Raw genomic sequence first — 27,818 nt, 5'->3', positions numbered from 1 at the left:
TGCCCTCCTCTGTACTCTTTACATACATGATGCCCTTTAATCTTTTTTTTTTTTTTTTTTTTTTCTGAGATGGAGTTTCACTATTGTTGCCCAGGCTGGAGTGCAATGGCTCAGTCTCGGCTCACTGCAACCTCTGCCTCCCAGGTTCAAGCAATTCTCCTGCCTCCGCCTCCCGAGTAGCTGGGATTACAGGCATGCGCCACTACACCCAGCTAATTTTGTATTTTTTGTAGAGATGGGGTTTCACCATGTTGGACAGGCTGGTCCCGAACTCCTAACCTCAGATGATCCACCCGCCTCAGCCTCCCAAATTGCTGGGATTACAGGCGTGAGCCACTGCACCCAGCCGCCCTTTAATCTTTATAACAAATGTGCATTATAGGTGTTATCTCCTTTTATAGATGAAGAAAGGCAAATGTTAAGACCAAAACAAAACTAGCAAGTGGCAGAGCTAAGATTCAAACACAGATATTTCTGACTCCAAAACCTATGCTTTTAACCGTACTGCACCATAGAGAAAACTGGTTTTACCCATCTGTTCCTATTTTATGGATGAGGAAACTGAAGTGTCTTAGATAAAGCCCCGCAGGTAGCTAATGGATAAATGAGGAATTAAGGTGTCTTCGCCTATTACAAGCAGATACCTCTCTGTTCCAAATGACTAAATAGGTGTAAAATTCCATTGCCACTGGAATAGTCTCTTGAATCACTCAGGATTAGAATTAGTCTAAGGATATCTGCCCTACCCAACACAACACACTGAAGCATATGCTACAGTAAATCAGGAAACAGAAGAGATTTTTCACTTAAGGTAGCGGAAGGCAGGAAGGTCAGGTATCCTGAATGACTCTCTAATATGATCAACTTCATCACAGTAACTGCCAAGTGTAATGCCAAAATGTGGTAAATTTCAACTTTGTTTTTCCAAGATAGAAGGAAAGATCCATATAGAGGGCTAGATAGGGTACAGGAGCCCACCAGCTGCCTCTCTCTTGGCTGATACCACTGATAATCATTTCGAAAATAAAGAGCTCTCTGGCAGGTGCATTTTCCCTGAGTATGCCCAGGCTTGACAATGAAAGGAAAACCAGCCAGCTCCCACCCACAGGTGTTGGTTGGAAGTCATTTGGCCGCAGCTGGCGCTGAGGTACACACAAGCTCTATCCTACCACCCTCTGAAGCAAAAAAAGAAAAAAGAAAGTTGATACTTTAAAACATTAAGACTAAAAAGATACGGGTATATGTATATTAAAAATACAGGGTTCATCTGCAAGATGTGTAACAATTATAGGCAGAGCTCTCACACCCTATGTAAACATTAACCCCTTTCTAGTTGTATGAATCAGGCCAAATCAAATGCTACGTTCAGAGTCAAGATAAGAATATTGGTTTGGGAACTTTCTTACAACTATATCTTCAGGCATTTGTTTATAGAACTAATAATAGAAAAAACTACCTCTTCACATTAAAAAGTTTATCATTTACATGTTTTTATAGTGTAATGAAAACAGTGATCATTCCTTAAAAACAGTAAATGCAAATTCATATTCTGAACATCTACTCTGTAAGAAAGCCAGAATTTACCTAGAAATGGTCAAAATCCTAGTAAATGACAAATCACTTTGCATGAATCATGTCACAGTATTTTTATTTCATTAAATCCCACCAAACTTAATATTTTATCAACTATAGGCATCTTCCTTACTACAGGTTGAGTGTCCCTTATCCAAAATGCTTGAGACAGAAGTGTTTTGAATTTTGATTTTTTTCAGATTTTTGGCATATTTGCATATATATAAAATGAGATATCTTGGGGATGGGACCCAAGTCTAAACACTTAATGCATTTTTTTATGTATATATATTATAAACAAAGCCTAAAGACAATTTTATTTTTTCTTTGAAGATGCTTTGTGTTGTGTGCCTACATTTTGACTGCGACCCTTCACATGAAGTCAGATGTGAAATTTTCTACTTATAGTGTCATGTTGGCGCTCAAAAACTTTCAGATTTGGAAGCTGGATTTTTGGATTGGGGATATTCAATCTGTAACTCAAAACTTTCTTTTAATATGCTGTGCATACGAAAACTGTTATAAAATATTCTATTTACTACTTCACAGATTTGATTAAATATTGTCCTTTATATCCTGTTTATCTCAAAATAGTAGAGCCTCAAACTTTACAGAAGTATTGAAATTATACCAATATTGCAAAAAATACAAATCAATAATGTCATCTTACAGCTTAAAAAATTGTTTACAATTTTTATTTCTACATAAAATATATAAGTATGGGGAAATTTCTTCATCCATAAAATAGGAAGAGATGAGTAAAACCAGTTTTCTCTATAGTGCAGTACAGTTAAAAACTTAGGTTTTGGAGTCAGAAATATCTGTGTTTGAATCTTAGCTCTGCTACTTGCTAGTTTTGTTTTGGTCTTAACATTTGCCTTTCTTCATCTATAAAAGGAGATAACACCTATGATGCATATTTGTTATAAAGATTAAAGGGCAGCTGGGCGAAATGGCTCACGCCTGTAATCCCAGCAATTTGGGAGGCTGAGGCGGGTGGATCATCTGAGGTCAGGAGTTTGAGACTATGTATAATGCCACACTCAAAAATATTCTAAACGATAAACAGGTAACATAATATTTATATTATTTTGCTGTGTTTATCATAAATGACTTCTCAGAATCAGTAAGCACATCTGATATTTTTTTTTTTGTTTTTAATGGAAAAGGTATTTTCTTCCTTTCTTTGTAGACAAAGCAATGAAATTATCCAGGAAAATTTATTTCTCATTACTCTTCTAAAATATAATCTTTATGTTTTCCTTCAGAACAGAAAAGTTTTTATAGCTTTATTGAAGTATAATTGACAAAATTTATACATATTTAAGGTGTACAAAATGTTTAGATATATGTATACATTGTGGAATGATTTCCACAATCAAACTAATTAGCACATCCCTAATCGCACATAGTTACCACGTGTGTATGTGTGTGGGTGTGTGTGTGTGTTCAGAAAACTTAAGATCTATTCTCTTAGCAAATTTCAAGTACATTCTTATTAACTATAGTCACCATACAATACATTAGGTTTCCAAAATTTATTTATAACTTAAAGCTTCTATGCTTTGACCAACAGCTTCCCATTTTCCCCCCACCCAGCCACTGGCAACCACTATTCCATGCTGTACATACTAAATTGCATGCTCTAAAATTTCTATGAGATCAACTATTTTAGATTCCACATATAAATGAGATCCTGCAGTATTTGTCATTATGTGCCTAAATTACTTCACTTAACATAATGTATTTCACTATTGTCACAAATAACAGAAATTTCCTTCTTTTTAAAGGCTGAATGATATTCCACTGCATATAAATAGCATATTTTCTGTATGCACTCATCCATCAATGGACATTTCAGTAGTTTCCATATCTTGGCTATTGTTAATAATGCTGCAATAAACCTGGAAGTACAAATATATTTTCAATGTGCTGATTTCATCTCCATCAGATGAGTCCCCAGAAATGGGATTGCTGGATCATATGGGAGTTCTATTTTTAATTTCTCAAGGAACCTCCATACTGTTTTCTTTCCATAATGGCTGTACCAACTTATATTCCCAACAACAATGTATAAGGTTCCCTTTTCTCCACATTGTCACCAACACTTGTTTTCTTTTGTCTCTTCTTTATAATAGCCATTCTAACAGGTATGCAGTGATATCTCACTGTGGTTTTGATTTGCATTTCCCTGATGACTGAGCACCTTGTAATATACCTATTGGCCAACTGTATGTGTCCTTTGGAAAACTGTCTATTCAGGTCCTTTGCCCATCTTTGGTGTTTTGTTTTTACTGAGTTGTACAAGTTTCTTATTTTTTATATTAATTCCTTATCAGATACATGATTTTTAAATATTTCTCCAATTCATAGGTTGCCTTTTCACTCTGCTATTTCCTTGCTTAGCAGAAACCTATTAGTTTAGTGTAGTCCCACTTGTTTATTCTTACTTTTATTGTCTGTGCTTTTGGTGTAATATCCCAAAAATCACTGCCAAAACTAATGTCATGGAGATTTTTCCCTATGTTATCTTCTAGGAGTTTCACAGTTTCAGGTCATATGCTCAAATATTTAATCCATTTTGAGTTGATTGTTGTATATGATGTAGGATAAGAATATTATTTCTCTCATTTTCATGGTGGATATAAAGTTTTCACGACATCATTTTTGAAAAAATTATCCTTTTTCCATTGTGTATTCAGGGTGCCTTTGTCAAACAATAATCACCTCTAGACCTGCCTTACAACAAATGCTAAAGGGAGTTCTTCGAGCTGAAACAAAAGGATGCTGGTTAGTAACGTGAAAACATATGAAAGTATAAAACTCACTGGATGAAGACCTTTATAATGCTGCACTTCCATTTAATGGATAGTAAATATATTTCCTTATAAGTCCTTATGACTTTCTTAATAACATTTTCTTATCTCTAGCTTACTCTGTTGTAAGAATAGAGTATGTAACACATATAACCTACAAAATACGTGTTAATCAACTGTTTATGTTAGCAATATGGCTGGAGGTCAACAGTAGGCTATTAGTAGTTAAATTTTCAAAGAGCCAAAAGTTATACACACATTTTCAACTGTGTAGAAGGTCTGTGCCCCTAACTCTTGCATTGCTTAAGAGTCAACTATACATCCCTTTTTTGTAATAAGCCTTTGAAATCCAGTGTGTATGTTACACTTAAAGCACATCTCAATGCATAATAGCTGTGTTTCAAGTGCTCAATAGCCATATGTGACTAGTGGTCACCAGTGAGCACCAAAAGGTCTAGCTATTAAGTGCTATGTTTGGGGATAGAGAATTATTATGATTTGGAGTGAATTCTGGGGGCAGATGGAATTTGAGTTGGGTCCTGAATGTCAAGGTTTAGAAAAATGGGGAAAGCATTTCTGGAAGAAATAGTGCAAGGGAAGAGAATAGGTTTGCTGGGGTAGACATTTGTTTTTAAAATTAATCATGTGCCTAGTACATAGCAAACACTGTGAAACTCAGCACACTATACACACAATCCTTACATCAATGCTTCTAAAACTTGAGCATCAGAATCACCTGAAAGGCAAAACACAATTTACTGTGACCCACCCTGAGTTTTTGAAGCAGTCGGTCTGAATTCCATTTCTAACAAATTTCTAGGTGGCGCTAATGCTGCTGGTCCAGGGACCGTACTTGGAGAACCGCTGCCTTACATTAACACTTCCTAGCAGATATTATCTCCATTTTATAGGTAAGAAAGTGAGGCTAAGAAAAACTAAAGAATTTAACAGAGATTGCATAGATAATATGTAGCAAGAACGTGATTCAAGTGCAAGTCTGGAATTTACATCTAGGTCTGTCTTGGCCTCCCAAAGTGCTAGGATTACAGGCGTGAACCACTGCCCCCGGCTAACTCCAGCTTTTTATTCCTCTATGAATTATTCTAAAACTTTCACATTTTTGTGCTTATATTTAAGTCTATGATCCATTTTGAGTTTTTTTTTAATAAAATAACACTTGGAAATGGAAATTTCTGAGTGCTGCTACTATATAGAAATAGGATTGACTTTTCTTTATTAATCTTGTATCCTGAGACCTTGCTAAGCTCACTTATTTGTTCTAGCAGCATTTTTTGTATAATCCTTAGAATTTTCTACATAGAAGATCATGTCATTTGTAGATAAAGACTATTTTACTTATGTCTTTCCATTCTGCCTTTTATTTATTTTTCTTCCTTTATTACATTGGCTAGGACCAGCATAATGTTGAATTGAAATGGTGAGCATGGACATTCTTACATTGTTTCCAATCTAAGGGAGAAAGCATTCAGTCTTTCATCAAGTACAATGTTAACTGAAAGTTTTTCAGAGATATCCCTAAAGTTCCCTTCTAATTTGCACTGATAAAGAGAATGACACAAATTCACATCAGTGGTAGGGAATCTTAAGTTCCCTTCTAATACTAGATTTCTGAGTTTTTGTCATGAGCAAATAGTGAATTTTGTCAACCACTTTTCCTGTATTTATTGAAAGGAATATATGGTTTTTCTTTTTTTAGAGACAGAGTCTTGCTCTGTCACCCAAGCTGGAGTGTAGTGGTGCAATCACAGCTCATTGCAACCTTGAGCTCCTGGGCTCAAGTGATCTTCCCACCTCAGCCTCTCCAATAGCAGAGACTACAGGTGCATGTTCCACCATGCCCAGCTAATTTATTAAAAAAAAAATTGTAGAGACAGAGTCTCCCTATGTTGCCCAGGCTGATCTCAAATTCCTGGCCTCAAGTGATTCTCCTATCTGAATCCTCCAAAGCACTGTGACATAGCACCTGGCTGGTTTTTAATTTTAAGCCTGATAATATGATTAATTACTCTGATTTTCAAATTTTAATCAATCTTAAATTCTTGGGATATTCTCTACTAGATCATGATTTATTATCCCTGTATATATTTCTGTATTTCACATACTAAAATTTTATAAAGAATGTGTATATCTATGTCCATGACAGATATTGGTATGGAGATTTCTTAAATACCTTTGGTGTCAGGTTTGAAAAGAATTCATGATGATGCTTATAGATTATGTAAATTACAAATCTAATCCCCATGTTTCTTGATACAGAAAGAATGAAGTTCTTTCATAAATAATACCAATTACAGAGTAAATGGGAATTTATATCATATACTAATTTTTCAAAAGTTATATGCAACCCTGAAATAATTAAACATAGTTGCTTTTAAAAATCCCCCATATTAAATTGTTTAACTTTGTTGCCATTACCAACAATTTTGTGTTTCTTAAATATTTAATGGAAATAGCTTCATGGTTATGTTATAAAGTGATTTCTCTCCTTTTGCAGCATGAAGATAATTTGAAAATCCCTATTCACTGACATGAATTTGTAGCTTTTTTTTTTTTTTCGACACGGAGTCTCGCTCTGTCGCCAGGCGGGAGTGCAGTAGCGCGATCTTGGCTCACTGCAACTTCCGACTTCCTGGTTCAAACGATTCTCCTGCCTCCGCCTCCTGAGTAACTGGGACTACATGCACGCGCCACCACGCCCAGCTAATTTTTGTATTTTTAGCAGAGACAGGATTTCACCATGTTGGCCAGGATGGTCTTGATCTCCTGAACTCATGATTTGTCCACCTCGGCCTCCCAAAGTGCTGGGATTACAGGCGTGAGCCACTGCGCCCAGCCATATCATTCTCTTTGTAAACGAAAAAGAGATTAATGTTGACCAGACTCTAGTTAAATAAAACAATATATTAGGCTCCTGTAGGTAGTGAAGATAAACCAATGCTTCTAAAATATCTTTCAGTGAAATAATAAGATCAAAGTGGTTAGGGGAATCATAAGCTTTTTAGCAATTTCCAAACTGTGTTGTAGGTATAAAGTCAGTTTTCAGAGTGCTAGAGTCAGAAAAGAAAGGTTCATATTAACATGTAAGATTCTGTCAGGAAGCAGACCGTGGCCTGACATAAAACCAGCTGCCAAGTGTTACTGAGATAAGATCATAAATAAGCTGTAGGTTCACAAAACTTCATAGTAAATGGTGAGTTCTCTGGGAAGCAGACCTCTAGACCAAGATTAGCAGGAGGTATATTAAGGAGTACCTTTGGGATCAAACCTATGAAAAGGGAGGGGAATGAAACAGGTTTGGACAGAGGAAAAAGTTAAACTGTGATCCAAATCCACCAACAGTCTTGGCTGACCCCGCAGGGAACTCTGGAGTTAGAATGGCCCTTCAGAGTTGTCTCTAGCTGGGCCAAATAGATAGGACTCTGTATTTCCACAGCAATCAGTCACTGACTGTGGGCCATCCTGGGAAGAAGGGTTACCTTAGTTAGTCAAGTTGGCACCCTGCAGCTAAGAGAGTCCCTGAAGGGGCTGACAGCTGTGGGGTATCTGCCCATTGTATTCCCAGAAGTTGGGGCAACAAGCTTTCATAGAGGAGATATCTGAGTAGCACCACAGTATGCAAAATACAGATATATGAAAGAAAGACCTTAAACCATGCCAAAAACTTTAGTTAGATATGTGCTTATCAAGGTATACATAAGTTGTTCCTTCACTTTATTCACATCTCTGTACAAATGTCACCCATTCAGGACTTTTCCTAACAAACCTATCTGAAATGGTACCCCTTTACTGTGTTTTATTTTTTCATTATGCTTATCACTACCTGACATTTTAATATACATTTATTTGTTTATTGGGCATTATCTGTCACTCCCACTGGAATATAAGTTACAGGAAGTGAGCACCTTTACCTAGTTTACCTCTATGTCCCACTGTCTAGAACAATGTGGGAAAAATAACATATTTATAAACAATCAGAGTTAATATTTGTATTGGAAATGATCATGATTTGTCATCATTGATAACTCATTAACTATATTGTGGTTGAAATCAATATCAAAGGTTGTAAATTAGCCTAGGTTCCTGATGAGAAATGCAAAATGTCCAACTAAGAACTTTAAGGTAGGTCATTGTGATGGTTAATTTTATGTATCAACTTGACTGGGCCAAAAGGTGCCCAGACATTTGGGCAAACATTATTCAGGGTAATGGGATGGGCCTCATCCAATCAACTGATGTTTTGAATAAAACAAAAAGGCTAACAACCCTCCTCAGCTTGCCAACTGCATATCTCGTAACTAGTCAGCCTCCATAATCATGTGATCATGTGAGCCAGTTCCATACACACACACAGACACACACACGTACGTTATGTTTCTCTGGAGAACCCTGACTAATACAGTCATTTTACTTAAACAAGTTTCTGGCCAGGTGCAGTGCACTGCTCTTGCCTATAATCCCAACACTTTGGAAGACCAAGGCAGGAGGATCACTTGAAGCCAGGAGTTCGAGACCAGCCTGGGCAACAAAGCAACCCCAACTCTACAAATAAAAATAAAAATAATTAGCCAGGCACAGTGGCATGTGTTTGTAGTCCCAGCTACTCAGGAGGCTGAGAAAAGAGGATCGCTTGAGCCTGGGGGGTTCAAGGCTGAAGTGAGCTAAGATTGAGCCACTGCACTCCAGCCTGGGTGCCAGAGTAAAACTTTGCCTCTAAAAACAAGAAAGAAAAAGAAACAGATTTCTAACTATGAAAGTAAAGTACAAATAGAACCCTAAGTAATTAATATGTATTTTGTTATTCTCTGCAAAGAACATTAATCATTAGTTGGAATTTATCTTTCAAATGTGTTGCTGTTTATATGTATATCTGAGAAACAAAGGGTCCTGTAAAGTGCTCTGTCTCTTAACGAAATCCAAAGATCTAAAGAAAGAACTATAAAGTCTCCTATATATACGCCGGTAAGCCACATAGATTTCAGCATTTACTTAAAATTCAAAGGCTGTCAATAAAGTCAAAAGGGTCAGGCATGGTGGCTCATGCCTGTATGCCCAATGTTTTGGGAAGCCAAGGCAGGAGGATCGCTTGAGCCCAGTAGTTCAAGACCAACCTAGACAACATAGTGAGACCCTGTCTCAACAAAAAAAAATTTTTAATTAGCCAGGTATGATGGCACACACCTGTAGTCCTAGCTACTCTGGAGGCTGAGGTGGGAGAATCTTTTTTTTTTTTTTGGATAGAGTCTCGCTCTGTCGCCCAGGCTGGAGTGCAGTGGCGCGATCTTGGCTCACTGCAAGCTCCGCCTCCTGGGTTCACACCATTCTCCTGCCTCAGCCTTCCCAGCAGCTGGGACTACAGGCGCACACCACCACGCCCAGCTAATTTTTTGTATTTTTAGTAGAGACGGGGTTTCACCGTGTTAGCCAGGATGGTCTCGATCTCCTGACCTCATGATCCACCCGCCTCGGCCTCCCAAAGTGCTGGGATTACAGGCGTGAGACACCGCACGCGGCCGAGAATCTCTTAAGCCCTAGAGTTCAAGGCTGCAGTGAGCTATATGGTGCCATTGTATTCCAGCCTGAGTGACAGAGTGAGATCCTGTCTCTGAAAAAATTTTTTAAATTAAAAAAGCCAAAGGACATGAAACACACCATTATCCAAATGTATTACCCAAATATCTTCAAATGCTAAAAAGTAACTTTTGGATTAAAGGTCTCTTGGGAGTCTACATGCCTACACTCTCCTTCCATTAGTGTGAATAATCAAAAACTAACTGGATTTCAAGTGGAACATTTAAATTGACATCTTCTGATGTTATTTTATCCAAATTATTTTGAGATAAAGAAATGCTGCAGACAATTGTACCACTTCTTGTAAAGCTGCATTTAAATGACTCCTCATAAGCAAATGCCTATTTGACTTACATGAAAATACACACAAACTGATCTAACATATTTTGGATAAATGTAGATGGTTCTGCTATTTGATTGACTATTAATATATAAAGGCTATAAACTATATTTGTTTTAAATAAGAGAAATAAAAAAATATTTCATTTGAAACATGTTTCCACTTGGATTTTAAAAGCCAAACAGTTGTTTTCTCAAGCCAAACTTCAGAAAACAACTCTTTATCCCCCATTCAAGTGAAGAGTATACATTTTAAAGAAGTCATTATCCAATATGAAAACAGTTTTTAAAAAATCTTCCATAACCTGAGCAACATAGCCCAGGCAACTCTGTTTCTACTAAAAAATTCTTTAAAATTAGCCAGGTGTGGTGGCACGTTCCTGCAGTCCCAGCTATTCAGGAGGCAGAGGGAGGAAGAGCACTGGAACCCAAAAGTCCAAGGCTGCAGTAAGCTATGATTGAGCTACTTCAGTCTAGCTTGGGCAACAGAGCAAGATCCTATCTCAAAAAAAAAAAACAAAAACCCACAATTATTTCAAAGTTTCTATATTCACAGATCTTGAAGACAAAATTTAAACAAAACTTGTCCTTGAAATGAAATTCATCATTAGGAAGATTCTACTAATCTAAAATGTTCATAATTTATCTCCAAAAAATGACAAATTTATTCCAATTTGCTCTTATTTGAAAGGAGTATATTCTATTTAGCACCAAAAAATCCCGACTGTGAAGCCTTCTTTTCCCCAAAAATACTGATCAACAAGCCCTGCTTATGGGTTAATTATGAACTGCTAATATAGTGCTATTTCTCTTCAGGCCATTAAAATAGTGGGAATATGCTGCTATAATGAATTTTCCTATGCTAAAGGTAGATATTTTCTTTCTTTTTCTTTTTTTTCTTTCTTTTTTTTTTTTTTTTTTTGAGATGGAGTCTCACTTTGTTGCCTAGGCTGGAGTGCAGTGGTGCAATCTCGACTCACTGCAACCTCCACCTCCTGGGTTCAAGCAATTCTCTGCCTCAGCCTCCCGGGTAGCTGGGATTACAGGCTCCCGCCATCACGCCCAGCTAATTTTTCCATTTTTAGTAGAGATGGGGTTTCACCATCTTGGCCAGGCTTGTCTTGAACTCCTGACCTCAGGTGATCCACCCACCTTGGCCTCCCAAAGTGCTGGGATTACAGGTGTGAGCCACCGCGCCCGGCCTAGATATTTTCTTGGTTTAAAAACAAAAAATGTCCAACATTTTTCCTACTATTCTTGCCACACATATTTTTTATCAATTTTTTCCTCTGCTAATCAGACCCATTCATAAAAATGTAAGAAAATCTACCTCTTGGTAGATTTGGGTGACCCACTTTAACCGAGTCCCCATGGTAAGATTCTTGTAGACACAATGACATTGTCTTTCTCAGTTTGGTATATTTTATGAACACCGAATTACAGGCATACCTCAGAGATACTGCAGGTTCAGTTCCTGACCACTTTTATAAAACAAATATTGCAATAAAGCGAGTCACACAAATTTTTTGGTTTCCCAGTGCATATAAAATAATGTTTACACTAAACTGTAGTCTATTAAGTGTGCAATGACATTATGTCTAAAAACACAATGCACATAACTTACTTTAAAAAATACTTTATTGCCAAAACATGCTAACAATCATCTGAGTCCTCAGCAAGTCATAATTTTTTTGCTGGTAGAAGGTCTTGGCTTGATATTGATGGCTACTGACCGATCAAGGTAGTGGTTGCTAAAGGTTGGGTTTGCTGTGGTAATCTCTTAAATAAGACAATGAAATTTAAAACATCGATTTACTTCTTTTCATGAAAGATTTCTCTACAATATGTCATGCTATTTAATAGCATTTTACTCACAGTAGAACTTCTTTCAAATTTGCAGTCAATCCTCTCAAACCCTGCTCTGCTTTATCAACTAAGTTTATGTAATATTCCAAGTTCTATGTTGTCATTTCAACAATATTCACAGCATCTTCACCAGGACTAGATTCCATCTCAAGAAACTACTTTCTTTACTTATCCATAAGAAGCAACTCCTCATCAGTTCAAGTTTTATTGCAAGATTGAAATAATTCAGTTCATCTTCAGACTTTCACTTCTAATTCTAATACTCTTGCTATTTCCACGATATCTGCTATGACTTCCTCCACTGAAGCCTTGAACTTGGATGAACCTCGAAGTCATCCACAAGGGTTAGAATCAACTTCTTCCAAATTTCTGTTTGTGTTAATATTGTGACCTCCTTCCATGAATTACAAACGTTCTTAATGGCATCTAGAATGTTTACTTCTTTCTCTAGAACCTTTTCAATTACTTTGTCCATATCCATCAAAGGAAACACTATCTATGGCAATTATAGCCTTATAAAATATACTTCTTAGATAATAAAAGTTGAAATTATTCCTTGGTGCATGGGGTGAAGAACTGATGTTGTGTTAACATGACTGCTCTTTCTCCATCTTCATCAGAATTGTTGGGTAACTAGGTGCAACGTCAATGAAAAGTAATATTTTGAAAGGAATCTTTTTTTCTGAGCAGTTGGTCTCAAAAGTGGGCTTAAAATATTCAGTAAGCCATGCAACAAATTGATACGCTATCATCCAGGCGTTGTGATTCTGCTTATAGAACACAGACAGAGTAGATTCAGCATCAATATTAAGGGCCCTAGGATTTTGTAAATGTTGAATGAGCACTGGCTTCAACTTAGAGTCACCAGCTGCGTTAACCCCTACCAAGAGTGTCACTCTGTCCTTTGACACTTTAAGCCAAGCATTGATTTCTTCTCTCTAGCTATGAAAGTCTTAAATGGTATCATCTTCTAGTAAAAGGCTGTTTCATGTACACTGAAAATCTGTTGTTTATTGTAGCCACCTTCATCAATTATCTTAGCTAGGTCTTCTGGATAACTTGCCTCACGCTTCTACATCAGTACTTGCAGCTTCACCTTGCAGTTTTATGTTATGGACATAGCTTCTTTTCTTAAACCTCATAAACCTCTGGTAGCCTCAAACTTTCCTGTTATTATTATTTTTTTAGGTACAAGTGGAAAATACATTCCTTTTTATAAGGTTTTCTCCAATGTATTTCAATAATGAGGCATTTTGTTTTATTTTATTCCACTGCTGTTCATAGTTTGAACCCTACACAATCCCTTCCCTTTCATCTCAAAGGGAGCTCCTTTGTATACAGCCACACACTCATCATAGTATAAAAATGAGGTGGGATCTGCTCCCCAGTCTTCTTAGGACTTGGTTCCTTGTTGGGCTCTCCAGGGAAAGCATCAAAAGTAATTCTGTCTCCATTAGGAAGGGCCAAGATTTCAACTTTCTCTGGTGAACAAGCACACATGATCACTGCATGAGATAATACTCCCCTCATCTTTGTAGGTTTCAGGTTACAAAGTAAAATCACCATCTGATTTTGCACCTGTTCAAGAGGAACATCATTCTCCAGACCACTGACAACTGTTCTTGGGACTATTTCCCCAACAACTACATCTTCTACATACAAAGAATCTGCATCAGGGTGTTTTCTGACAGTTATGATGCAACCAATTCAAATATCTAGATGGGAAACATTTATTGGCTTACAGTTGGTGCTTCCTGCTACTGATTGCTGTTTTTTCTCCTTCTCTCCTTTCTCTTCAATTTTCTCTTTTGCTTTCTCTTCTTCTCCTGCTCCTGCTTTTATCTGTTCTTCGATACCAGAAGATATGGTTGTTACTGGTGTAGATTGTATCACGTTCAGAAACCACATAATTAGCGTGCAGTGGAATACCAGATGGAAATGGTATTTGCTTCATTCTGTTTTGAATTTCTGCCTGAATTACCTCTTGTTTCAATTCAATTTCTTCCTTCAGTTTGGCATTTCCTACTCAAAGTTCCTTCTCTTCCCTCAAAATTGCCTGCAAAATGGCTTTCTCCTTAAGTAAAGCAACTTGCTGCTTAAGATATTCAATGATTTGATCCACCTCTGCCTCTTCTGCTCCAGCCTCTTCAGAACAGCATCATTATTTGCCATTTTTGCCAAGAGACAACAGAAAATCATGAAGCAGTGGACAGGGGTTCTGAGGCAGCCTCAGCAAGAAAACTTTTCTTATGGAGTTTCCTCACCTCTCTTGGCCTTCACAGTATTGAAGAGAGTTAGGGCCTTACAATTAGGCTATGGCATAAGGGAATATTGTGGCTGATTTGATCATCTATCCAGACCAATAAAACGTTCTCTATATCAGCAACAAGGCTGTTTCACTTCCTTACTACTCATGTGTTCACTGGAGTAGCACTTTTAATTTCCTCCAGGAACTTTTCACTTGCATTCATAACTCTCCCAACTGGTGCAAGAGGCCTCATTTTTGGCCTCTTTCCTTTTGACATGTCTTCCTCACTATGTTTAATCATTTCCAGCTTTTGATTGAAAGTGGGAGACATGTGACTCTTCCTTTCACTTGAACACTTGGAGGCCACTGCAGAGTTATAACTGGCCTAATTTCAATACTGTTGTTTCTCAAAGAATAAGCAGGCCCAAGGGCAGAGAAAGAGGTGGGGGATCAGCCAGTTGATGGAGCAGTCAGAACACACACATTAATAGATTAAGTTCACTGTCTTCTACGGGTGCGGTTGGTGGTACCCCAAAACAGTTACAATGGTAACATCAAAGACCAATTGTCACAGGTCACTATAACAGATATAATAATAATGAAAAAGAAATATACACAACTATTATGTGCCCATAATAATTAAAATTGTTTTAAATTTTTAATGGAAACTTTTAAATATTACAATTACCAAAATTTGACACAGAGACATAAAATGCCTACGCTATTGGAAAAAACAGTGCCAAGAGATTTGCTCAGCACAGCATTACCACAAACCTTTGATTTGTTTTAAAAAATTAACAAACACACACCCACACTGTGGAATGCAATAAAGCAAAGTACAATAAATGAGGTATGCCTACATGTACCCCAAAAATTCATATGTTGAATCCCTAACCCCCATTACCTTAGAATGTGTTTATTTTATTTGTATAGGGACTTTAAAGATGTAATTAAGTTAAAATGATGCCATGAGGGTGGGCCCTGATCCAATTTGACTGGTGTCCTTATAAAAAGTAGAGATGAGAACATACAGACACCAGGGAAGCGCATGCACAGAGAAAAGGACATGTGATGCCATAGCAAGAGGGCAGCCATCTGCAAGCCAAGGAGAAAGACCTCAGGAGAAACTAAACCTGCTGGTCTGATCTTGGACTGCCACCCTTCAGAACTGTGAGAAAATAAAGTTTTCTTTTTAAGTCACCCCATCTATGGTATTTTGTTGTGGCAGCTATAGTAAACTAAAACAGAATACATGGGGACATTTGCTTCCCATAACACTCAGGCTTCTACAATCCTGACATCCTGAGGGGAAAAAGGGGTATATCAAGTCACCAACTAAAATGAAGCTAAGAGAGTATTATAACAAAACAAGATGCTGAATATTTCAGAAGTTCTTCATTGGTTTCTAGAAGTTATTCTAGTTTAATTCAATCTAATCCAATCCAGTCCAACCCAATCCAATAAAGTGGCTATTTCTTTTGAACAACTCCAGGGATTCAAAGACAAATGAAACATGATCTTTACCCTATTTTGCTGCTATTTTTTTTCTGAAGATATATTTTAAAAGAGTTATGCTGTATACTTGTGAAACTATAGAAAATAGACCAAATAATTTTCTAATGCATCATTAAATGATAAAAGTATGTTATAAACACTATAAGCAAAATGACTCTATTTCACAAATATGTACATGCATGTACAGAGTATGTGTACATATATTACACACTGGAAAAACCACAGGAAATACACATACAAAAATAGTAAGAATTGTTCTAAGTGGTACAATTATAGTAATTCTAACTTTTCTTCTTTTTATCTTTACTGAACACTTTGTTTTAGAAAAAAAGCATTATGAATTTTAAAACTGATCTTACCCCAACAAGGTAGCCTAAGCCTGAAATTATACAAGATTAGCCCCCAAAAAATGAAGGGAGCAAGTGGCTGTCAAGATTTTAGAATTTCACTCTAAATTCTGTGAGTTTGCTTATTTTTTACTGAGGTAAAACTTATATAACATAAAGTTAACCTTTTGAAAGTGTAAGTGAAATCTAGTTGTATGTAGAACATTCAAAATGTTGTGCAACCACCACCTTTATCTAGTTTCAAGACATTTCATCTCAGATCCGTTAAATCTCATATCCATTAAACAGTCACTCCGTATCCCCTCCTTCTGTCATCTCCTGACTACTACCATTCTGCTTTCTGCCTCCATTATCTATTCTGGATAGTTCATATAAATGAAAGCCTACAATATGTAACCTTTTGTGTCTGGCTTCTTTCACTCAGAACAATGTTTTTGAGATTCATCCACATTGTAGCATATCTTAGTATTTCATTCCCTTCTATAGCTCAATAATGTTTCATTGTATGGATAGACCACATTTTGTGTATCCATTCATCAGCAGATGAACATTTGGGTTGTTTCCACTTTTGGGCTATGACAAAAAATGCTGCTACGGACATTCATGTGAAAGTTCTTGTGAAAACATATGTTTTTAATTCTCTTGGGCATTATACCTAGGAGTGGAATGGCTGGGTCATTCCATGGTTAACTTTATATTTAACTTTTTAAGGAATCCCCAAAATGTTTTCTACAGTGGCTCCACTATTTTATTCCTACCAGCCATGTTTGAGTGTTCCAATTTCTCAACATCCTCTCCAGCACTTTTTATTCCACTCTCACCACCTCCTTTATTTTTAATCATAGCCATCCTGGTATCTCATTATGGTTGGTTAGGTTATAATACCCTACACGCATCTGACATTTCAGTTCCAGGATCACGCAAGAAGTGCCTAACAATTGTACCAAGTTCTGTGATGAAATGTTTAAATAAAACAATATCCACTAGGAAGAGGGATAAGGCTAGGGTTATTTTAATTAGTCAATTTAGCTAATGCTAAATTTAGGACATAGGAGGTGAAAGAGGAACACATTAGCCCATTAAGTCCCTAGTGGATATCTGGTCTTAATGGGTAAGTAGGAACTCACATGGTATGTTCCCTCTAAAGGTGGCCTAAGCCATGGAATGAAATAATGAAGTTTCAATTCAATTAGTCATCCCAAAAGAAATGAAATAAAAAACAGTTTGACACCAATTTCAAGAAACACTCAATAAAATGTTATATGTTGGCCACATTTCCTCAAGAAGAGTTTTATGCATGCACTAGGAATTGGATGCAGCTTATACTCAATTTATACAAATAGTAGAAACAAATCGTCCTTTGTAGACTGCCATTTGCTTTCTGGAGCAAAGAAAACATGGTTTGAGAGAAAAAAATGGAAAAAATACCACTGATACTACCATAAATCTCCAATTATTTTCAAAAACTAAACAATACATGAAAGAAGAAAGAAAGAACTAAAATGCTAGTGGCAGGAGAGAGAGATTTTAAATGCCACTAGGGAAAGGTAAGCATCTTCAGGCAACTACTAAGTTGTACCTCTAACAAATTTCAGGGGAATTTTACCACTGCTGATCACAGACATATTTTTATTTCCCTACTGTTTACTTACTCTCTTCACTATTTCCTGTTCTTCCTTGATTCCTCCCTTCCTTCCCTTGCCTAAGCATTAAACCTGCCAGAAACCACTGACATTCATCAACCTTTATAGTGCACTCAAGGGCCAGAAACGCTACCATTCTGGAACATTGATGATTACCTCTATCTTCAGATATGAGATTTGATTTTCTAAAGCCCACTATTTTAGAAGGCTTCGTTAGGTAAGGTGGTATCTAGGGAGGCAGGACTTGATATTTTCTTGTCCAAGGGAGACTAATGATATGCCGCACTGCAAGATTTCTTCAAAGGGCCTAGGCGACCAGGTGAAGCATGGAGCTGAGATCTTAGTTGTCTTCCCTACATCTTTACCATGGATGCTGCAGTACTGATGAAGGTGAGGCTCCTTCAACAAGGAGCGTTTGGGTAGGAGAGAAACAGTATGACCAATGCCACATAGCAGCTGAGAAACAGTTTGTTGATATGTCCAGAAATACAGAGAGAGTGCAAACTGGAGAGGTAACTAAAGGTCCCATATGATTTATCAGGGACAAAAACGGGAGCTTCAGATAATCAATGATGAAGTAACTTTATTTGTATAAATAATTTAAAGTTTTGTAACATTCAGACTATGTTTGGTTAAAATAAGGGCCATAGGTTAAGAATTGAATACTTTCTGACAATCAGATTACACTCATGGCTATGCTTCAAGTACTAAAAATTATGTACCCTATTATCTGCATTTGTTCATGAAACAGGCTAATTTCTCTGTGGTACCATGCTACAGAACTAGCTTCATTCTCTTGCCTGATAACAATCTCATCAAAAAACACTAGTTTGGTGCCAGGCCTGAGTTAAACTACAATGTGGAAGAAGATGCCACTGTCTCTAATCCTGTATAACGGATGTATTTCTCACACACTGGAAAGGAGTTTTATGGGCCAGATAGATAGACACAGTCACTGTGTGGATGAGAGGGGTGCATCTAACAACCTCAAGAGCCTAAGATAGGAAAGTCAAGGTGAACAAAACTGAAAAGTGAACGGATGGAAGCATTCTATAGTTGTTCAGAACTCCTGCACAAGATACTGCCCATCTATTTATTGTTTCCTATCCAAATATGTACTATTCCCAGAAGCAGAGAAAGAGTTTGCCGGAAGGTAATTTTCAAATATTCGTTCTGACACCCCCTTGAGAAGGAATTATTGATCTTATCATGGGGAAAATAGATACCCTTTAATCAGATCCTCCTTGGGAATCTTCTTATTGACCTCCCTCAATGAAATAATCCCAGGTCTTTTATATAAGGAGAAAAGGGTTACAGATTAACTGATGAGGAAAGTAAGCTGGGTGAATTAAATAGTAGCTAACAGGAATAATGTTTCAGGATAAATACACTGTTCTACAGTTTACCCTAGGTGCAGTATTTTTACAGCTACTATTTATGAGCATTGACAATGTGCCAGGGATGCATGCTTTATTTCACTTAGTCCTTACAAGGACTCTAAAAATCTTATTGTCTCCACTTAAAAGATGAGGGAACAGAGATTCTGAGAGGAGCTAAGTGACTTGCCACAGATAGTAACTAAAAGAGAGACAATTCAAATCCAAGTTTCCTGAATTCCAAATGTATTGGAGTAGTTGCATGCATAATTTAGTGATGTTATTTTACCAAACAATATCTGAAACTAGGCAAGACTAGCAGGTTTCGAACCTTCACCAACAACATAGGACTGTATTATCCAAGAAGACCTATGTAATATTATTGATAGCCTAAAAAAGTTTTAATGTCTTTTATACAGCAGGAAGAAATTAAAGGGGAAAAATGATTCATTTATGTCTCTAAATTAAAAGGAAAATCAACTTGAAAACAAGCAGTAACTGGAGTAACTCTTACACCGAACAATTACAGACTTTCAATATAAAAGAGGTATAAAATCAATGAAGGAATTTAACAACCAAGATGTTTTCATACCAATAAAAGGTCAATATTTTGTTAAAAGACATAACAAAGCTTCTTTTAGTTTTATCATTTGAAGTAAAAAGGAGGTCAATAGAAAAGCAGTCAGAGGTTACTAGAAAAAAACACATCTGTAGAACTGTTTCCTTTTTCAAACCAACAAACCAAAAATATTCAACAAGAATAATACGAAACTGCTCAGTAATTCAATCAGACCAAAGTATAATACTACTTATAGACCACATTTCATCTAACCAAATACTTCAAAAGATAGAAGGTTCACTGAATATTTTAATAGAAACCATATTGTTTCAATACCACAGAAAAGACAAGGAGTCCTAAAACCCCTCCAGAGTCCAACCTACAACATCAATTCAATATCATGAAGTACATGTCAAGTTTCTACTGAGTTATTAAGTACCAGTAAGAAAGCAACCCAAATCAAGGAAAGGAAAAGAAGTAAGTAACAGGAAATAGGGTCCTACACATGGTTCTGCCACATAGGACCTCCACGTCCTTGAGTACGTTACTTCCTCTCTTAAGGCTCGGTTTCCCCATCTATGACATGAAGCATTTGGCCTGGATTATCCTTCAGTTCCTTTCAAACTTTAAAATCATAAGACAGGATCACTTTCTACCTCCTAATCTATACACAATGACTATGCACCCCTGACAGAATCATTACTAGAGTTTTCTCATTCCTATGCTTCCAATTTTTATCTCAATGCTTAACTTAAGCTAAATGAAACAATATCAGATTTAAACAAATTATCACACATTTACATTATAAAAATAAAAATACTGTCTTTTTTTTCCTTCTAAAAAAAATGGTACCTGTGCAGAACGTGCAGGTTTGTTACATAGGTATACATGTGTAATGATGGTTTGTCGCACCTATTGACCCGTCCTCTAAGTTCCCTCCCCTCACCCCCCACCCATAACAGGCCCTGGTGTGTGTTGTTCCTCTCTCGGTGGCCATGTGTTCTCATTGTTCAACTCATTATGAGTGAGAACATGTGGTGTTTGGTTTTCTGTTCCTGTGTTAGTTTGCTAAGGATGATGCCTGCCAGATTCATACATGTCCCTGCAAAGAACATGATCTCATTCATTTTTATTCCATAGTGTTCTGATCTCATGTATTCCATGGTGTATACATTTTATTTACCTAGTATCACATTTTATTTATCTAGTCTATCATTGATGGTCATTTGGGTTGGTTCCATGTCTTTGCTATTGTAAATAGTGCTGCAATACACATACACGTGCATGTGTCTTTATAGTAGAATGATTTACATTCCTTTGGTTATATACCTAGTAATGGGATTGCTGGGTCAAATGGTATTTCTGGTTCTAGATCCTTGTGGAATAACCATACTGTCTTCCACAATGGTTGAACTAATTTACATTCCCACTAACAGAGTAAAAGTGTTCCTATTTCTCCACAGCTTTGCCAGCATCTTTTGTTTCCTGACTTTTTAATAATCATCATTCTGACTGGTATGAGATGGCATCCCACTGTGGTTTTGATGTGCATTTCTCTGATGATCAGTGATGCTGAGCTTTTTATTGTGTGTTTTTTGGCCACACAAATGTCTTTTTTTTTTTTTTTTGAGACAGTCTCACTCTTGTCACCCAGGCTGGAGTGCAGTGGCATGATCTCAGCTAACTACAACCTTTGCCTCCTGGGTTCAAGCAATTCCCTTGCCTCAGCCTCCCAAGTAGCTGGGATTACAGGTGCTCACCACCACACCTGGCTAATTTTTTGTATTTTTTTTAAGTACAGAAGGGGTTTCACCATGTTGCCCAGGCTGGTCTTGAACTGCCGACCTCAAATGATCCACCCACCTCAAACTCCCAAATTGCTGGGATTACAGGCATGAGCCACCATGCCTGGCCTTAAATGTCTTCTTTCGAGAAGTGTCTGTTCATATCCTTTGCCTAGATGGGGTTGTTCGGTTTTTTTCTTATAAATTTGTTTAAGTTCCTTGTGAATTCTGGATATTAGACCAAACATACTGTCTTAAATTCAGCATAACTACTAGCTTTTGCCTATATATTCCTGTTAAGTCAGGCAAGAAATATAAGTACATTTACTTTCCTTTGTAGAATTAAGGATTTTCTTAGCACAGGCTATTTGACATGTAAGTGTCAAATGGAAAAGGCAAAAAATGGCAAGGCCTGCAGAGCTAGCAGACAGTAGGTCCTTAATATTTGTAAGTTGAAAGAACAAATGTATCCATAATAGCAACGATTCTCTTGTTTAGGATTTTTTTTAGTGTCAATCCAGGAATGTTACAGAAACACCTGAAGCACCAACAGTGACCAATAATGTGGATGGGTGTTAAAAATCACAGTCGTGGCCAGGTGCGATGGCTCATGCCTATAATCCCAGCACTTTGGGAGGCTGAGGTGGGTGGATCACCTGAAGGTCAGGAGTTCGAGACCAGCCTGGCCAACGGGGTGAAACCCTATCTCTACTAAAAATATAAAAATACAAAAAATTAGCCAGGTATGGTGGCAGGCACCTGTAATCCCAGCTACTTGGGAGGCTGAGGCAAGAGAATCACTTGAACCCAGGAGGCGGAGGTTGCAGTGAGCCAAGATCACATTACTGAACTCCAGCCCAGGTAACAAGAGTGAAACTTCATCTCAAAAAAATAAATAAAAAATAAAAAAAATTAGTCATTTGGCCAGGCGCGGTGGCTCATGCCTGTAATCCCAGCACTTTGAGAGGCTGAGGCAGGTGGATCACTTGAGGTCAGGAGTTCGAGACCAGCCTGGCCAACATGGTGAAATCCCTTCTCTACTAAAAAAACACAAAAATTAGCCAAGCATGGTGGCGGGTGCCTGTAGTCCCAGCTACTCAGGAGGCTGAGGCAGGAGAATTGCTTGAACCTGGAGGCGGAGGTGGCAGTGAGCTGAGATCACACCATTGCACTCCAATCTGGGTAACAGAGTGAGACTCTGTCTGAAAAAAAGAAAAAAAATCACAGTCATTAAAGTTGTCATTTATAACCATGCTTTTTAGTTCAATACTGAACTAACGGAAGAAATATGAAAACTAATCCCTTCTAGCCACTTGTGGAAGCCCATTTGAGATCAGAACAACACTGAAAACAACAGGCAATATAGGCTAAGCCATCCAGAGAATTTGGAAGAAGGGTAGAATAAAAATGAAAAGTCTGTATAAGTTGTCTCTTGCCAAGTATTATGGTTAAGGAAAGGGCTAACAGCATAGTTCTAGGGAGCTGCCTTCCATTGTGAGATCCCCATTAGTGTTGAAATATTAGATTTAAAAGTTCCATTCAATCATCAAAAAGAATGGTTTAGCGCTCTAGAAATCCCCAAACTTTTCCAAAGGAGAATTCGTATTTCTCCTCAGCTAAGTAGCAATGTAGAAAGTCAATGTTCAGGTTGAAAGGTTATAAATTATTATGCAGAAAGAATGCCAGTGGCAGAGTCTAATCAAATTAATTATTTGACACTCAGACTCAAATCGTCTGTGTGTCCTACCAACAATACTCTGTTTAATGCCTTCTAAACTTTGAAGGAATACTAGAAATCATAAAGAAAAAAATCTTCAGTAGATGCAATTATATGAAGAAGCCAAGTTTTGTACAAACAAAACTTATAGCAAGATAAACTAAAAAATATATATGTAGCAAATATCACAAACGGTTAATATACTATTGTATTCACTTTTATTGCTGTATAACAAATTGCCACAAACTTGACAGCTTAAAACAATATTCATTTATTAGCTCACATTTTTGTAGACCAGAAGTACAGAGAAAACTGACTTTCAAAGGATTAATGCAGTCATAACCATGACTATGATGAGTCAGACCCATCCTGATAATCTTCCTTTCTTAAATGTGCTATATTATATAACCTAATCATGGAAGTAAAATCCATCAGATAGATAGCCCCAGGGATTACTCAGGTCCTGTATCCTGGTGGGGGAAGTATGGAGAATCTTGAGGAACATCTTAGAACTTTGCCTGCCGCAATTATGTAGGGAGATTATATAATGTGGTGAAAACTGTATTTCAAGATACCAAATGAAAAAGAGAAAGTGACATGGGCAAACAAGGCATGAGAAAAGCAAACATGAGGAAATGGAATCTTTTAGAAAATAATTTCAAAAGGAAATGAAGAGTCATGAAAATGTGAGAACTCCTTAGCCTACCCATACCATTCCTGAAAGTACAGGAAAAAAGATTGTCAAGAAGAAAAAGCCATGCTGTGAATATACTGGCCTCTTCTCAGTTTTCCCAGCACCATATAAACAACTCTAGAAGGTCAGTTTCTACATGATATCTGCCTACCTGCCTACCAATATACTTTGAGCATAAAATCCAGAAATCATATCTCATTCATCCCTCTATTCCCAGACCTTAGAATGTTATCTGCAAGTATTTGTTGAGGGCCAACTACATGACCAACACTGAGTTAGGCATCAGGACACAGAGTCGTGTAATCCATGCTCTGATGTACCTTATTTCTCATAATTTTCATAAAAAGAAAAAAGTTAAAGTATCAAAAGTTCTACAGTCATTGTACGTCAAGTACTAGGATCATAAGAGTAAACAGAAATTGGAGGATTGTTGCAAAGCTAAATGGGACCTTGAAAGCTGAGTAGGAATTCACTAGAAAGATAAAGCAGATAGGGAAATAGAATATTGTTGAGGGGGAATACGAAGTAAAGAATATTCTATGTAGCCATGTAAAATTATAAGCTGTAAATTTCTTTTTTTTTTTTGAGATGGAGTCTTACTCTGTTGCCAGGCTGGAGTGCAGTGGCACGATCTTGGCTCACTGCAACCTCCACCTCCTGGGTTCAAGCGATTCTCCTGCCTCAGCCTCCCAAGTACCTGGGACTACAGGTGCATGCCACCACAACTGGCTAATTTTTGTATTTTTAGTAGAGACGGGGTTTTCACCATGTTGCCCAGGATGGTCTTGATCTCTTGACCTCATGATCCAACTGCCTCGGCCTCCCAAAGTGCTGGGATTACAGGCGTGAGTCACCGTGCCCGGCCTAAATACTATATTAAAAATGTTATTATTAAGTAGAAAACTCAGTATACCACATCAAATCTGGGTTCTAAGTCATAAAAATGCAAACAAAAAAGTATATAAATGCATAGAGATGAACAGAAAAAAATCAACACAGTCTGCTGGAAGGCGGATAATCAGTAGTTTATTTCTTCTTTATTTACATCATTATGTTTATAATATCATCTGTGCTTTCAAAGAAATTTTGAATAAAAAGAAAAAAATGCATTAAAAAATAAATAAATCCACCAGCTAGGGCAGCCCCACTGATACAAAGTACAAAATCCTCTACGTCTAAATTTACCACCATTCTAACTAAAAGTCTTGATTATAGGAAGCAACTTACTCAACCATTCATTAATTTCGCAAACACTTTTTGAGTACTAACAATGGGCCAGACATGATACAAAGCACTGGAGATACATAAATGGATAACACAGTCTCTGCCCTCAGAAAGTTTTTGATCTGTCAAATCACCATAGTGAGAAGAATATATTATTTGGTAATTGCATTTTAATAATAGCTGATTAGACAAAAATTGCATTTTAATAATAGCCAAAAAGACAAGATCCTCTAAATAATAGTTCACTTTATGAGTGGAGGCCTCTGTTTGACAGAATGAATAGAATTGCTTCCTACCTCAAGTATACCAACTACAACACGGTCAAAATCTATCATTGCTGTCAAGTAACTGTCTTCTCAAGATTCACGAATCTGCCCCATCTGATACTCAAATTACATCAATTCTATCACAATGCAGGGCAATCTGGTCAATGTCTCCACAGATGGCTCATTATATTTACACATCTAATATCTCAGCTTACTGACGGGGAGCCTTTTTCTTATGTGAAGGATAATGTTTGAATGCCCAATAATTCCAAACGAAGTTTACTTACTGGATCTCAAGTTTCATAAGGAAAAATCAGAATCACTATAATTTGTGTATTTCTGTCTTATTATTTTATTTTGCTTGTTTTGGTCTTCCTTTATTCTCAGGTTTTACCATAAATGGCCATTTATGCAGCACTGAAGAAAAAATACACAAATCTCAATTTCACTCTTAAAGTCCCAAAACTATTGGAAGCAGAATTAAAAACAATATGAACTTCTAATTGGTGAACACACTGTTTTTCCAATGAGACTGCCTCTGTCAGCAACCAAAATAGTTTTTAGACCAAAAGGTGTCTCTTCCAAGTTGCAAGCCATTTGAAGAAACAAAAGTTAAACAAAGGAAAAACAAGAAAGTCTAACCTAAAAAGACAAGATTTCTCACTGTCTTCTTCATCTAACGTAAGTCTAGCTTGAGGATTTTTTATACATGATCCTCATATTTCACTAAACGGCATGGTGGGGGTTTTACTGTCTGCCATTTGCATAGTACATGGGATGCTTTATTAAATAATGAGGAGTAATAAATAGTTTAGTAAATCAGAAATGTTATAAAGCACACTGGGTCTGTTTACGGCTTTCCCCATTTTGTTTTATATATTTTTCCTATTACCATTATCATCATCACAGTAACAGTGATGGTAATAGGAAAAACATTTTAAAAAAAGGAGGAAAACCCCAAATTGATCCACTGTGCTTTATCATCATCATTATCTCCTTCTTGGTGATTCCAATACCCACTGAACCTTTGACGCAACCATTGCTCTTGTAGGAAAGAAGGAGAAAATAAAACAATGCCCTACCATTTTTTTCTTTTGGCTTGATTCCCAAGGGCTAGTACTGGACTCAGTAACCATTTCTCTTTAAAGGTAAAAATGAAAGGACAGTTTCTGAAACGACAAGGTTGTAGGTCTGCAATATGCTCCAGGGAAAAATGCCAAGGACTCAGAAAGGGGATTTGAGAAGGATGCCAGGATGATCCAACACTGAGCCCTTCTAGATTATGAAGATATTACTTTAATAAGCCTGGTCATAAGAATCATAGGCACAACTTTCCTGACATATCCAATCAATGACACTGTTATGCCAGTTTGCAGTTTTCTGTCATCTCAATTATTTTTCACTGACTTAAATTCTTTTTGAAGATGCTTCAGAGTTTGAGAAATTATAAGAAATTCCCTGGTGTCCCTTCCTGGAGTTATATCATAGGTCTTATTGATCTTGTGCCCCATTCTTCATTTCTCAAAATTCCTTCTTAGAAATAATTTGTTACCACCTTCCTCAATCTTCTTATAAAATGTAACAGTTCATGTCAGGGTGCAACTAATCCTCCTCTAACACTTCATCCCTGTCACCCTCTCAGAGCTACAGATGCCTAGAGAAGATGACATAAAAGGGGGAGGCTACTATCTATAGGCTTTGGACAATCAATCACTCTGTAATCTTTTATTGTATTCTTTTGTTGTCATTTTTTACAGGACACATTTGCTTTTCAAGGATCAATATTCAATTTAACTTTCTATGCACTATAAACCAAGTCTTTAAAAAGTGGAGAAAAATGTGTTTCCGGTTTTGAAGTTATTTTAAGCTACAGCCAGGTCCTAAGCCAAGACCATTTAATTAGACTCATCCTTGGGAATTCCAAACAGAGTCAGAATGTGAGCTGTGAGACGCAAGTTGCATTTCTTCCTTATTGTCAAGGAAATTGCTTTAGCAGATACCTTTACATAAAATAATGGGCTGTAAATCAGACTAATTAGAGAATTTGTAAGTACTCAGAAGACATAGATTTGTGAGCTTTAAGGAAATAATTTCTTCTGTTCATTATTTGTTGCTATGAAATGCTTAAAACATGTTTGAGATCAGTAATTTTTCTACACCTAAAGATAGAATTATATTCACAGGATTATCTATTATAGTAGTTATTTCACTAATTAATTAGGATTAACAATTTCTCCATTTAATGTATAAATCTTAATGAATA

The 27,818-nt window shown here is 37.0% G+C and overlaps 1 protein-coding gene and 1 pseudogene across 7 annotated transcripts in view; both read right to left on the bottom strand.

The window, feature by feature from the left end:
* The window catches only part of MACROD2 (mono-ADP ribosylhydrolase 2), a 2,107,194-nt gene that overhangs the window by 1,959,035 nt on the left and 120,341 nt on the right, over positions 1-27,818 (bottom strand). The window lies entirely within an intron of this gene.
* On the bottom strand, positions 36-22,393 carry LOC129052185 (aminoacyl tRNA synthase complex-interacting multifunctional protein 1-like; annotated as a pseudogene).

The sequence above is a fragment of the Pongo abelii genome, chromosome 21 (genome assembly GCF_028885655.2).
Source record: "Pongo abelii isolate AG06213 chromosome 21, NHGRI_mPonAbe1-v2.0_pri, whole genome shotgun sequence".
In the NCBI taxonomy this organism is placed as follows: Eukaryota; Metazoa; Chordata; class Mammalia; order Primates; family Hominidae; genus Pongo; species Pongo abelii.
This window is presented reverse-complemented; position numbering and strand designations above follow the sequence as displayed.